This window comes from Bos mutus, chromosome 12, assembly GCF_027580195.1.
Source record: "Bos mutus isolate GX-2022 chromosome 12, NWIPB_WYAK_1.1, whole genome shotgun sequence".
Classification (NCBI taxonomy): domain Eukaryota; kingdom Metazoa; phylum Chordata; class Mammalia; order Artiodactyla; family Bovidae; genus Bos; species Bos mutus.
The window spans coordinates 14,783,089-14,795,957 of record NC_091628.1 but is presented as its reverse complement, the minus strand read 5'-3'; the positions used below and the strand labels follow the sequence as shown (position 1 = coordinate 14,795,957).

Genomic DNA, 12,869 nt, shown 5'->3' with positions numbered 1-12,869 from the left:
AATAGTGGAAAACTTCATATTGCATAGGTTTTCATGATTTTTAATTCCATTATTGGGGGGGGGTCTAATTCCATTCTATTTGTGGTACATGTAACTCTAGGAGTGAAAACTCATTAGAAAATTTTATGTAATACATAATTGCGTTGACAATGGCTATACCAAAAGAGACTGACTCCCAGTGAGAAATACTTTTAATTTTACTATTTATTTTATTAAGGATTTATTAATTGCATGTATTACAAAGGGGACTGCTCCAAGCCTATGAATATTATTCTTATATAATTGTGCAAATTATATAAATGATTTATGCAAAATAATTCAAAATGGCTAAATCTAAAAGTTTAATTTGGAATATATGACCAATATTTTCTTTGGTAAGGTATATTTTCCCTCCCCCAGGCCAAGTGGTAATTAAATAAGAAATAAGGGGAGCAAGGTACACTGGAGGTTAGAAAATGAAGTTCAATTTTCATTTTATTTATTTATTTACTAATTTTTAAAGTTTTGGCCATGCCCTGTGGCATGTAGGATCTTAGTGCCCCAGCCAGGGCACCCAGAGCAGCCCAAAATAAATAAAACAAATAATAAATAAATACATTTTTTTAAAATCTGAATTTTCAAAATTATTGAAAACCATATCTGTTTTCTATATCCATTCATTGTGTCATTCAGTGACTGTTCCATTACCTTTTACTATGGTCTTGTGGTGAAGGACACAATGAAACAGAATATCCAGCAGTGACTGAGTTCTTTAGCATTTGGCAAGAGCTTTACACACACTAGTTGAGGCCCACAAGAGTTCGCTGAAATGAATATTATCATTCCCATTTTACCAATGACAAATCTTAGGCTCAAAATGATTGTCCAAATGTCCATAACCTGATTCCAAGTCCAGGGTTCTTTCATCCAAAACATGAACTATATCTTACCCTTGTACCTTGCCTTTAGGTCTCAAGTCTGGGAGAGGAGGTATCCATACATTTAAAAGGAAAAAAACAAACAAGATTTAGACAGCAATGCGAAATAGGGATTTGGAAAATATTACGGGGTAGTAAGTGGTTAAATGCCTAATGTGCAAGGCAGAAAGCAAGGATCACTCAGGAGGAACATATCACTCCTGATGGAGAAAGCAGAGTGTATGTTTACGACAAGCGGAAAATAATCTTTACCACACAAGGACTAACAGTCTGTTTGTGGAATCTGATGTAATCATATAAAAACTATTGTTAACTTCAAACAAGCAAAAAATGCATAAATCAAATCCATGTTTCTTATCAGATCTGTGGTACCTACTTTTGGCACCTGTAAATAATTCTAAGTGTGAAAAGCTTTGATAAACCAACTTCGTTTGAAAAGCAAAAACATACAGATGGTGAGACTATCAGAGGAAAAAGATTTAGGGTAATCTTAATTTAACCCAATATCAACTGAAGTGAAGGAAATGGGTTAACAACAGATACTTACCTTTACTAATCCACAGAATTCATGATATCTACTCAGGCTCTTTAAAACTCTCTGTTTCAGTAGTAGTATCCACTAGATGTGACTATTTGAATTTTAAATCATTATAAATTAAATTTAAAATTCAGCTTCTCAGTTGCAGTAACCACCTCTGACATACTCAGCCGTATATGGTGATTGGCGGCCATACTGGACAGTGCAGACTCAGGACATGTTCATCTTTGTAGAAAGGTCTGCTAACACGGCTGCTCTAGACTCTGGCAAAGGATAGATTTTGATAAGGATGTAAAATTATTTTTTAAAAGAAAAAGGGGGAAAATAAGGAGTTCTTCTTATTATACTTTTGCCTTGTTTTATATAATGGTAGCATTAGAGTTGCTGTATTCATTCATTTTCGAACAAATATTTGTGCTTTGCTAGGCATTGTGTAATTGCACCATTTCAGTTCTGCTAGGGATGAGCAGTTGTTTCTCCCAGAACCTAGCACCTAGAGTTGTGCAGGAAAATAGTCCTACTCGGTAGTCATTTATTGCTGGAACAATGTAGACCTTTAAGCTCCTTCCTTTGTCCTTGTACAGGTCAGGAGTGAGACGAGCAACTCCAGTGCTGAAGATAAGGCAGATTCTTAATTACCTAGCCGGTATCTCTTCCCTTCTTCCTTGTGCACAGAATTCCAGTTTTATTACAGTCATGTCCCCAGCCAGGGTGATGGATCAAGACTTTTTTGTGGAGGTCGTGCACTGCACAAAGGTGTCAGGCCCAAAAGTTGAGTGATGGATGAAAAATAAGTCTTTTTTAACGTTTACATAAATGTTTTATTACCTACTGGCTGCCCTGCCTGAGGCAGCCAGTCTCTCAAATTTTTCAGTCTATCAGCTCTCTTTGCTGATATTTCATTGCATATTCAGTGTACAATGCTACCTTCACCCCATTTTCTTTTTTTTTTTCGTCTTTGATGCCTTAAATCATTGTGTCTAATCCAAGTCTTGAATCACTCTTCCCCCTCTTCCTCTTTTAATAGAGTCTTCTTTCCTGTCTCTCAACAGAAATAGCTTTTCCTCATTATATACAATAATTGCCTATTAAAAAATTAAACCATACATAAAAGTATAAAGGAGAAAGAAAAATACCTGAAATCTCATTTCTGGGATAACATTAACATTTTGGTGACTTTTTTTTTTCACGTTTGTATATACAAGGGATTTTCTGGATCATTTTGTCTGCTTCCTCCAGTCTTTTCCCCACATGATAAATTAAGAACCATCTCATTAGAGCCCACTACAAATTTAGTTGTCAGACTTTGCCTGGATGCTTACACTGCTTGGCAATGTTTTAAAATCTGTCACATTTCCTTTTTACTACATTGGGTTAATGGACATCTTCCCAGTTTTCCTCAAGCTCTACCTACTTGGCTGCAAAGAGTGAGTCCCTCCTCAACTCCCCTTCACCTTGTCAGACTTCTGTCATGGCCCATGCGTCAAAAAAAAAAAAAAAAAAAAGACGAAGAGGGGCAAGGAGAAAGGAGGCAAGTCACGGTTACTTTGGGATGGACAGTGGGCACGCTTAGGAAACAAAAGCTGGGAAGGCAAAACGTAAGAGACCAGCAAGCCATGTTCACCGAGAAAGGCCAAGTCTGGATGCAAGAGCCAAAAAGGAAGGTTGCAATGGAAGCCCAAGAAGAGCCTTAGAGATTAGTCACCTGAGTGTGGCTCCTGTTTTTGTTTTTGTTTTTAACTATTTCTCTATTTTTGGCCGCGCCGGGTCTTCACTGTTGCATGTGGGCTTTCTCTAGTTGTGGCGAGTGGGGGCCACTCTCTAGGTGTGGTGCACGGGCTTCTTATTGTAGTGGCTTCTCTTGTTACAGAGCACAGGCTCTAGGAGCCCAGGCTTAGTTGTTCTGTGGCACATGGGATCTTCCCAGACCGGGGATCAAACCCGGGTCTCCTGCACTGGCAGCCAGATGACTCCTGTTAACAGGGCGTTATGACAATCAACTCCAGGTACTAAAGTAGCTCGAGGTGTCATGTGGCTCCTGACAGATCGGCGTTCTGGCCCCCAAAGAACCAACTCCACATGCACCCTTGGCCATTTGGTCCACTCACTCCGCTTGCCCGACTGTGAACCTTGGAAGCAGCTCGTGCCCACATGAAGGTTAAGCCAGTGCCAGTTTATGTACAATGGCTTGTCTACAGAACTTCTCTTCCAGGCCGGAGTTGACCAGGGTCCTGCTCTGTCCTAATGAGTTGTTCCCTTGAAGCATTCTTCCTGATATTCCTAAAACCCTCGCCAAGCTCTGGTGAAAGATACTACATTTATTACCAGAAGCCATGTTCTAAGATGGGAACACATCCTATGTTTTGATGCTGTTGTGTAGAAAAGAGAGGGGAACAAAGCCTTTCAGTGTTCTGGCAAGATTGAAAGGCTGCTGGGATGGGTATAGAGGGGAGAGTCGGGGAGAGGATCTGAGGTTCTAGCGGCTTCTTATGTGGACTTTAAAGCAACTGGCTCATTTTTCAGCTGCATGTTCATTGTCAAAGCCCAGGGTGCTGTGATTCCAGTCCCTAGGCATTTCAGAGATATTATGCCGTAAGTCAGGTCACTTCTAGACTTCCTTCACTGCTGGTTTCAGGTTCAGTTCTCATGAATTTCCTGAGTCAGTTATGACTCATCCATCTGCTTAACGGTTTTTAAAATGTTGATGATGTTTGTCTTCGTAGACATATGCCTATCTTTTAAATTTATTTATTTTTAACCTTTTACTGTCAGTTTTGGGGCTGGGGAAAGTGATTGAAGTAAAATGCCCTTAACTCATCATCTTAAACCAGAAGTTAGCATGAGAGTATTTGCCAAGGAGAGCAATATTGTAAAAACAGTATTTTAAGGAAGCTCAGATCATCTGTAAAATGCAGGACAAACTAGATGGGCAGAAACTTAAGTCACGAAGTTAGGAGGGCCCCACAAAAATCCCAAAGGGAGAAAGTTAAAGGTCTAAAATGTGGTTGTGGCAAGGAGAATGAAAAGAGCCAAACCTTTGAAAAAAGAGAAAGGAATTTGTTGACCAATTGACTACAAGAAAGAAAGAGGAGTCCATGTACCTGGGAGAGGATGACTGAAAGAATCCATGGAATTTATGAGAAGGAATAAGGAAGAAGAAGCATGGAAGAAATTGGAGGGGCAGTTCCTGGCTTCTGTTTTTATAATGGTCTAAGTGTTGAGAATGAGGAGAAAGTGTGTTTTCTCAGAGCAACTAAAATGTATTTGCCAAAAGTCATCAAACTTGTTAAAGTAATTAGTTAATTTATTTGGTGCTGTGCTGGGTCTTTGTTCCTGTGTGCAGGGTTTCCCTAGTTGCGGCCAGAGGAGGCTACTCTCTAGTAGCTGGGGCACATGGACTTAGTTGTCCGGAATCTTCCCTGATCCAGGATCAAACCTGTATTGCCTGCACTGGCATTCAAATTCTTACCCACTGGACCACCAGGGAAGTCCTTAAATTATAGCTTGTTTAAAGATATTTGAAATAGATATTCAAGAACTTCTAAATGTAACATTGGAAGAGAATGACCTCAGAGGTTCAGGAGGTGATGTCCTCTCTCTCCATTGGAAGGTCACATCTTTTTAGGAAAAGGGTTTTTATTCTCTGGAGGGAGTAAATCAGAGGGATTCTGATTTGGGAGTTACTAGGCATAGTTTCCCTGGAGAAAGAAATGACAACCCACTCCAGTATTCTTGCCTGGAGAATCCCATGAAGCCTGGCAGGCTACAGTCTATGGGGTCGCAAGAGTTGACATGACTGAGCGACTAAGCACACACAGGCATAGTTAAGTTTGGGGGTACTACAAAGTTATTTTAGGAGAATAAGAAAAACTCTGCAGCCTTCTTACCTCACAGGTAGCCAGGCTGTCGTTTTTAGTCAAGAGACCACAAGAGGCTTTTTTTTTTTTTTTAATTAAAGAAATCTGAGGACCTCCCTGGTGGTCTAGTGGCTAAGACTCCCTGATCCCACTGCAGGAGTCCTGGGTTTGATCCCTGGTCAGAGAACTAGATCCCCTATGCCACAATGAAGACTGAAGATCAAGAGGGCTGCAACTAAGAACCAGTGCAGCCAAATAAATTTAAAAAAAAAAAAATTTTTTTTAAATAAATCTGACTAAGCTAGGAGGAAAAGTCTAAATATACAGACAACAAGAGCTCCCTGTGCCAGACAAGGATCTCCAGGGAAACAGAGAATCAACAGGATATAGGTATATTTGCATTAAGACATTTATATTAAGGGATTGGCTCATGCAATTATGGGGACCAGAAAATCCAACATCTATAGGGCAGGTCAACAGGCCAGAAAGTGAGGCAGGATTTCTTTGTTACAGTCTTGAGGAAGAATCACTTTTCTTGGGAAACCTGTTTTTTTGCTCTTAAGGGCTTCAACTGATTAGATGAGGTCCATCCACATGATTGAGAGTAATCTCCTTTAAAGTCAACTGACTGTAGGTGTTACTCACACCTACAAAATACCTTCACATCATGTCTAGAATAGTGCTTGATGAAACAACTGGGCAGTATAGGCTAGGCAAATGAAAGTGAAAGTGAAGTCCCTCAGTTGTGTCTGACTCTTTGCGACCCCATGGACGGTAGCCTACCAGGCTCTGTGGTCCATGGGATTTTCCTGGCAAGAGTACTGGAGTGGGCTGCCATTTCCTTCTCCAGGGGATCTCCCCAACCCAGGGATCGAACCCAGGTCTCCTGCATTGCAGACAGCCGCTTTACCGTCCGAGCCACTAGGGAAGCTAGGCTACACAAATTGACCCAGAAAACTCAGTCCTCACATTCCCTGAAGCAACTTTCCATCCAGATGGGCCCAATACCAAAGCCCACCATCAACAAGGCCCACTTATGGAAGAGGCCTCTTAGTCCCCTTTTCTAAATGCCCCATGCTAAAGAAAGAACAGTCAACCAAGAATCAGTAGACATCTGAGCAAAGTCATTTGTGGAAACAAAGATAATTCAGGCAGAAGGAAAAAACTGAAAAACTACCAGGGATATCTTTGGGGAGATAACAGAAGACAAGTCTATCATGAAACAAGAAAGAAGCTACTGGAGAAAAAATGACTTCAGAGATCAAAAAGAAGCTCTTAGAAATTACAAACATTATAACACAAATGAAAAACTTGGTAAGAGGATTATAAGATAAAGATAAGGAAATCTCTAAGAAAGTAAAACAAAATGACAGAAAGATGGAAAACAGATAAGGGAAAAAGAGACAGAGAGATCAGTTTGGGAGAACTGATACCTAAATGAGGTTTTCAGAAAGAGAGAACAGAGAAAATGGAGGAGGGGAAAATATCAAAGAAACAATTCAAAAAAGTTTCCAAGCATTAAAGGTCATGAGTTTCCAGATTGAAAAGGTTTACCCAGTTCAGCTCAGGGGTTAAATCTATATCTACATGAAGCTACCTCATCATGAAATTGAAGAAAACAGGGAGTAAAGCCTGGGTGAGAAGGAGGGACGGATTACATACACATGATCAAAAATCAGGCTGACTTCGGGCTTCTCAACAGCATCAGCAGAGAGCAATGGAACAATGCCTTCAAAACTCTAACAGGAAAATAATATTTTAACCTGGTATTCTAATCCCAACCAAACCTTGCAAACTTAAGGGTGCAAGGATATTTTCAGAAATTAAAGCTCTCCAAAAATTCACTTCCCAACCATTTTTTTCTCAGCAAAGAGTGAAGGATATATTCCTTCCAAATAAAGGAGTAAAGAAAGAAAGAGGAGGAAATGAAATTCAGGAATCAAGGCATCGCTCCAAATCTTTGTTGTGACGAGACAAAGAACCGAGGAACATACACTTGCATGACAAAGGGATGTAAGGAAAGAGAGAGGGGAAAAGAATACTCAGGGACATGGTGAGGGGAGATCTCAGAACACAGAGAGAGTAGTCAGTCCAAACCGAATAAGATCAAAGGGTTCTGGGAGAAATGTCTCCAAGAATAAATTGATTGGTGGGACTTCCCTGGTGGTCCAGTGTTTAAGAATCTGCCTTCCAATACAGGGATACAGGTTTGATCCCTGGTCTGGAAACTAAGGTCCCACGTATGTGTGTGTGTGCTTAGTCGGGTCCAACTCTTTGCAACCATGGGACAACTAAGCCCTCACACAGCAACGACTGAGCCTTAGCACTCTAGAGCCTATGCTCTGCAACAGAAGCCCACTAGATGCAGTGAAGACCCAGCATGGCAAAAATATTTTTTTAATTAAAAAAAAAAAAGAAATTGATTGGGCACTTGGCATGTTTGAACATATTAAAAGGAGAGTTACACCTCTTGGAACAATTTGGAGACAGAAAACTAAGCAATAAAATAAAAAACAAACCAAGAAATTACCAAATCCAGGAAAACCAAAAGGTTATTGAAGAAAGTAAAAGTAATCATGTCACTGAGAACTACTCAATTCAATTATAAACAGTATTTACCTAGTTAAAATAATGTAAATATTAAACATTGTTTAACCAAATGACATATTTGTTTAGAGGATTTATATTTGCAGTGCAGGCCAAGAAGTGGGGAAAGAGCTAAACCCTTATCTTGTATAATAAATAGAAACACAGATAATAAGCAACACTGAAAAATCAAGTAACGGTATTTATTTCCATAGCATCCCAGTAAGGTTATTTAAAGAGTTAAAGATAAATACATTAAAAAATACAATATTGTAAAGTTTACAAACACACACACAAACCAATGGACTTTAGAGCCAGATAGAACATAGTTGCAATCTGGGCATGCTACTTATAAAACATAAACATGTGGACAACTGGCTTAGCTTGATTGTGCCTCATGATTGATCTGCAAAATGGGAATAATAACAATGTCTCCTTCAGGGTTACTATCACTGTCACAAAATGTAACACATTTTATTTGCCTAATGTGTCTTATAGAGGATACTAAGACTCTGATGCTGGAAAAGATTGAAGGCAGGAGGAGAAGGGGACAACAGAGGATGAGATGGTTGGATGATATCACCAACTTGGACATGAATTTGAGTAAGTTCTGGGAGTTGGTGATAGACAGGGAAGCCTGGCATGCTGCAGTCCATGGGGTCGCAAAGAGCTGGACACGACTGAGCGACTGAACTGAACTGACTGATACTTATTTGGAAGCAATACTTGGATAAATCACTGTGAATAGAGGATGGGACCTCCCTCAAGGGCAACCTCAAGACAGTATGATTGATACACTGGATTGCTTGAAATAGGAGGACTCTTTAGCTCACAAGCAGGTTGGGGACTGGGAGGCGAAAGAGGAAGGACAAAGTGAAAGATAGCGGGTTGGTAGAGGGCTCTGCATTGCTTAATTAGGCATCCCCTGAATTCCTTTCCTCAACACCCCCGCCCACCCTGCCAGGGGAAATCAATACATTTTATCAAACTCACTGGATTGGTGTGGAAACAAAAAACAACAACAACAAAAAAGATAAATACATTAAAAATAAAAACCAAAAACAGAAAGCTAAAAGGCTTGTCTCTGGGAGGAAAAAAATTAATGGTGGAAACAAGGAAAAGATTATTGTTTTTCATTATAAGCTTTGTAGAACTGTTTGATTCTTGTCCTACACACACAATTTTAACAAAAACAAAAACTTAGGAAAACAATTTCCAGAATAGCATAAAACCCAAACTCCCGGCTATGGAGTCAGAATCCCGGATTCCCCTTGCGAGTTTTGCCACTCACCAGCTATGTGACCTTGGGTAAGTTTTCTAAGTTCTCCAGATTCTGTGACAAGGGGCTGGTAATAGTTCTCACGGGCCTCCCAGGCGGCTCTGTGGTAAAGAATCCACCTGCCAGGCAGGAGTTCGATCCCTGGGTCAGGAAGATCCCCTGGAAAAGGCAATGACAATCTGCTCCAATATTCTTGCCTGGGAAATCCCATGGACAGAGGAGCCTGGTGGGCTACAGTCCATGGGGTTGCAAAAGAGCTGGACACGACTTAGAGACTACACAACAACAACAATTGTTCTCATGGTAACGGTACATATTTACTGATTCACAGCCCTGCTTGTGAACTATGAATGAAATAACCCATGTGAAGTCTAAGCACTATGATTGCTACACTTAGTGTGTTGCATAAACTTTGGCTAATTTTATAGCCATTATCAGGCTGATATCAAAGGCTCTTTGTATGAATAATCTCTGCCATCTGCTTTTCCAACCTCAAGTTCTATCACTCTTCACGACAAACTCTATGCAACCTCTAAGTGTGGCCTGCAGTGTTCATCCTTTGGGAAATACACCACACTCCTTTCTGCCTCCTTGCTCTTGCTCGTGCAATTGTGTGTTTTCCTATTCCACAACCTATTTTGGTTGAAATAACAATGGGAAAGAAATGCGTTACACCCTGTAAATAACTGGACGATATTTGCATTCAGAGGGTGGAAATCCAAGATGTAAATATTTCCTCTAGGGGCTAAAAGCTGAAAGAAGGAGCTCCATTTTTGTTTGAGACATGTTAATCTTGTCATTGCTCAAGGTTGCCATGGTTCCTGTTTTGGTGCTTCCAGGACTTAAGCTTAAACCACTACATCTGAACAAGTGGAAATAACCCGATTCTATTGAGACAGGGAGTCAGGCAGGGTGAGACTCTTGGGAGATAAGTCAATGCTGTAACTAGAAATATAAGCCAGGATTTTTGTGTTTCTGTGACACACCAATCCTGGCTGCCCCTGACACTGCCTATTTCTAGCTTCATGTTTTCCAGGGAATCAAGGAGCAATTTATTTTGTAAACCAGAGAGATTCTTTTCCCTTTCTTGTGACACAATTTAAATGGAAAAAAAAAAATTAACCATTTGCTTCTAGTTTTCTAAACTAGTTGTCTAATTTATTAATATTAGAGTCAATTATTTCATTAGCGAGAGAGAGACTTCATTAAAAAAATAAAGATTAAGCCAATGAAAATAAAGCTATTTGACTTTGGTAAATCATACTCTTCTGTCCACTTCACAATCATTTCCAAATTCACAGTCATAGACAGAACTGTTCCTTGAACAGAAGTGAAAATTGCTTTTTTATGAGACTCACTAAGAAATGGCAACCCACTCCAGTAATCTTGCCTGGAGAATCCCAAGGACAGAGGAGACTGGCAGGCTATAGTCCATGGGGTCACAATGACTGAGCAACTAACACTAACACGAGAAGTCATTTCTAATGACATTTAAGTACTTTCTTTGAGACTTTTGGTTGCTGCTGTATACAGGAAATAACCAGCATTATAATATGGGAATATTGTTCATTGTTCTTCATTGCTTTCAATGGTCACAAGATTTCAAATTTTATGATTGCATAGATCATTTTATGAAGCTTTCTTTTGCAGATTTAAAGTAAGAAGATGCATAATATTATCTTCTTTCTAACCATCATTCTAAGTTGAATTCAGATAGACTATCCAGAAGCTTATGCAAATTCATCAGCATTTCATCATTTATTATCTTCACCAACAATATTTTATTGATATTTGCTGACACTTTATCAATGTCCCTAAGGCATATGAGGATAAATCAGGTGTACATTTGTATGGACTAGGAATATTCTCTGTTCTTAAAGGGTAAATAATTCGTGAAAGGTTGTTTCTTGCCAGCTGTATCAGGTTTTTAGGTAAGGAAGTGAGAGATGAGAATATTTTCATGTGAAATAGAAAATCTGAAACTCTCAGGTTAGGTTTTGAAAACTCTGATTCCCTTAGTTTGAAGGAAGGATAAAGTAGAAGACATTTAGATGAGCCAAGGACTTCCAAAATGTACACTTCAGTTTCACCTTCTCTGTATCATCCCTATGCCTTCTCTTCCAAGGCAAATACTATTGCTTAGGACACCCGAGGAACAATTAGGGCACCAATGAATCTCTATATTAGATAATTTCTTATAAACTGAGTTTTAACTCATGACCGCCCTTAATTTCTAAATACATTCTTGCTTATTAATATCTATGTTAACTTAAACATACATGGGGACTTCCCTGGTGGTCCTGTGGTTAAGAATCTGCCTTTCAATCTAGGGGATAAGGGTTCGATCTCTGGTCAGGAAACTAAGATCCTACATGCCATAGGGGACTAAGCCTGTGCACCGTAACTACTGAGCCTGCATGCTGCAATGCAGATCCAGTGCAGCCAAAAATAAATAAATAAAAATAAACATACATGCCTGCTAAATCTCATGGAAACAGAGTCTTAGACCATGGACAAGGTATGTTGCCAAGGCAAAGTTGCCAACTACAGGGTGGGACTGTTCTCAAAAGAAGGTCAAGTCCAGAAAAGTACCCATGAACCAAGTCTCTGGGACCCTCTAGTATGCGCTGGATACCAGTGATAAAACATGGAAGTAATAGCAACCCGTTACGCTTCCAAAATTTCATCAGATAATGACATCTTCCTTGGATTCAAAACTACAATGGCTTCAAACACTATGGTTGCCAACTTTTCAATTAACAGATTGATGGGTATATTGAAAAACTGGGCTGCTCTCAAGTGGTAATCTCACTAATGAATATTATGCTTGATAAATTAATTCTGAGGCTTAATTTCCAGTGTGGAATGGAAAACAATGAGAAAACAAAAATGAAATGACAATAGCACAAGATAGATTTCAAAGGAATAGTTTCTAGCCTCTCCTATAGAAGAGGGTAAGAAGAAATAGGTATTTCCAGAAATGTAGCAGGTGACATAAGAAGACGAGCTCATCAGTTTGCCTTGACTGGCATGGAATGTCGTCTCACACATGCACATGACTTGGGTGCAAAAGCTTTTTGTTCATGATGGTTTTACTGCTATCTCTGCATGACTCAGTCAATTACATGTGATGCTCCTGCTGCTGCTGCTAAGTCGCTTCAGTCGTGTCCGACTCTGTGTGACCCCATAGACGGCAGCCCACCAGGCTCCCCCATCCCTGGGATTCTCCAGGCAAGAACACTGGAGTGGGTTGCCATTTCCTTCTCCAATGCATGAAAGTGAAAAGTGAAAGTAAAGTCGCTCAGTCGTGCCCGACTCTCAGCGACCTCATGGACTGCAGCCCACCAGGTTCCTCCGTCCATGGGATTTTCCAGGCAAGAGTACTGGAGTGGGCTGCCATTGCCTTCTCCGTTAATGTGCTTTTTCCATAGAAATGTCTATAAGAATGTTTAATTTGAATTTTCCAGAACAATAGTCTAATGGCTAACAAGGCCTCACACCCTTTGAGTGGTGCCCAGGGAACGCCTATTCCTGATTGTGGTTGATAACTGACCACTAGGTTTAATATTTTCCCAATTTCTTTACTTTTCTTATTCTACTGCCCCCCACACCCCCACCTTTTTTCAATTTTATGTCATATACAGATTGGGGTAAAACACTTTACAAATTATTTCTGGTTTAATATTTCTCAT

The 12,869-nt window shown here is 39.9% G+C and overlaps 1 long non-coding RNA gene across 2 annotated transcripts in view; it reads right to left on the bottom strand.

The window, feature by feature from the left end:
• LOC138990249 (uncharacterized) overlaps positions 1–12,869 on the bottom strand; it is a 39,956-nt gene that overhangs the window by 21,280 nt on the left and 5,807 nt on the right. Inside the window, exon 3 of one of the 2 annotated variants that reach the window (XR_011466367.1) lies at positions 9,190–9,336. The exons of the other annotated variant lie outside the window; for it this stretch is intronic. This is a non-coding gene — a long non-coding RNA (uncharacterized lncRNA). The remainder of the gene's footprint in view (positions 1–9,189; positions 9,337–12,869) is intronic. 2 annotated transcript variants of the gene reach the window in all.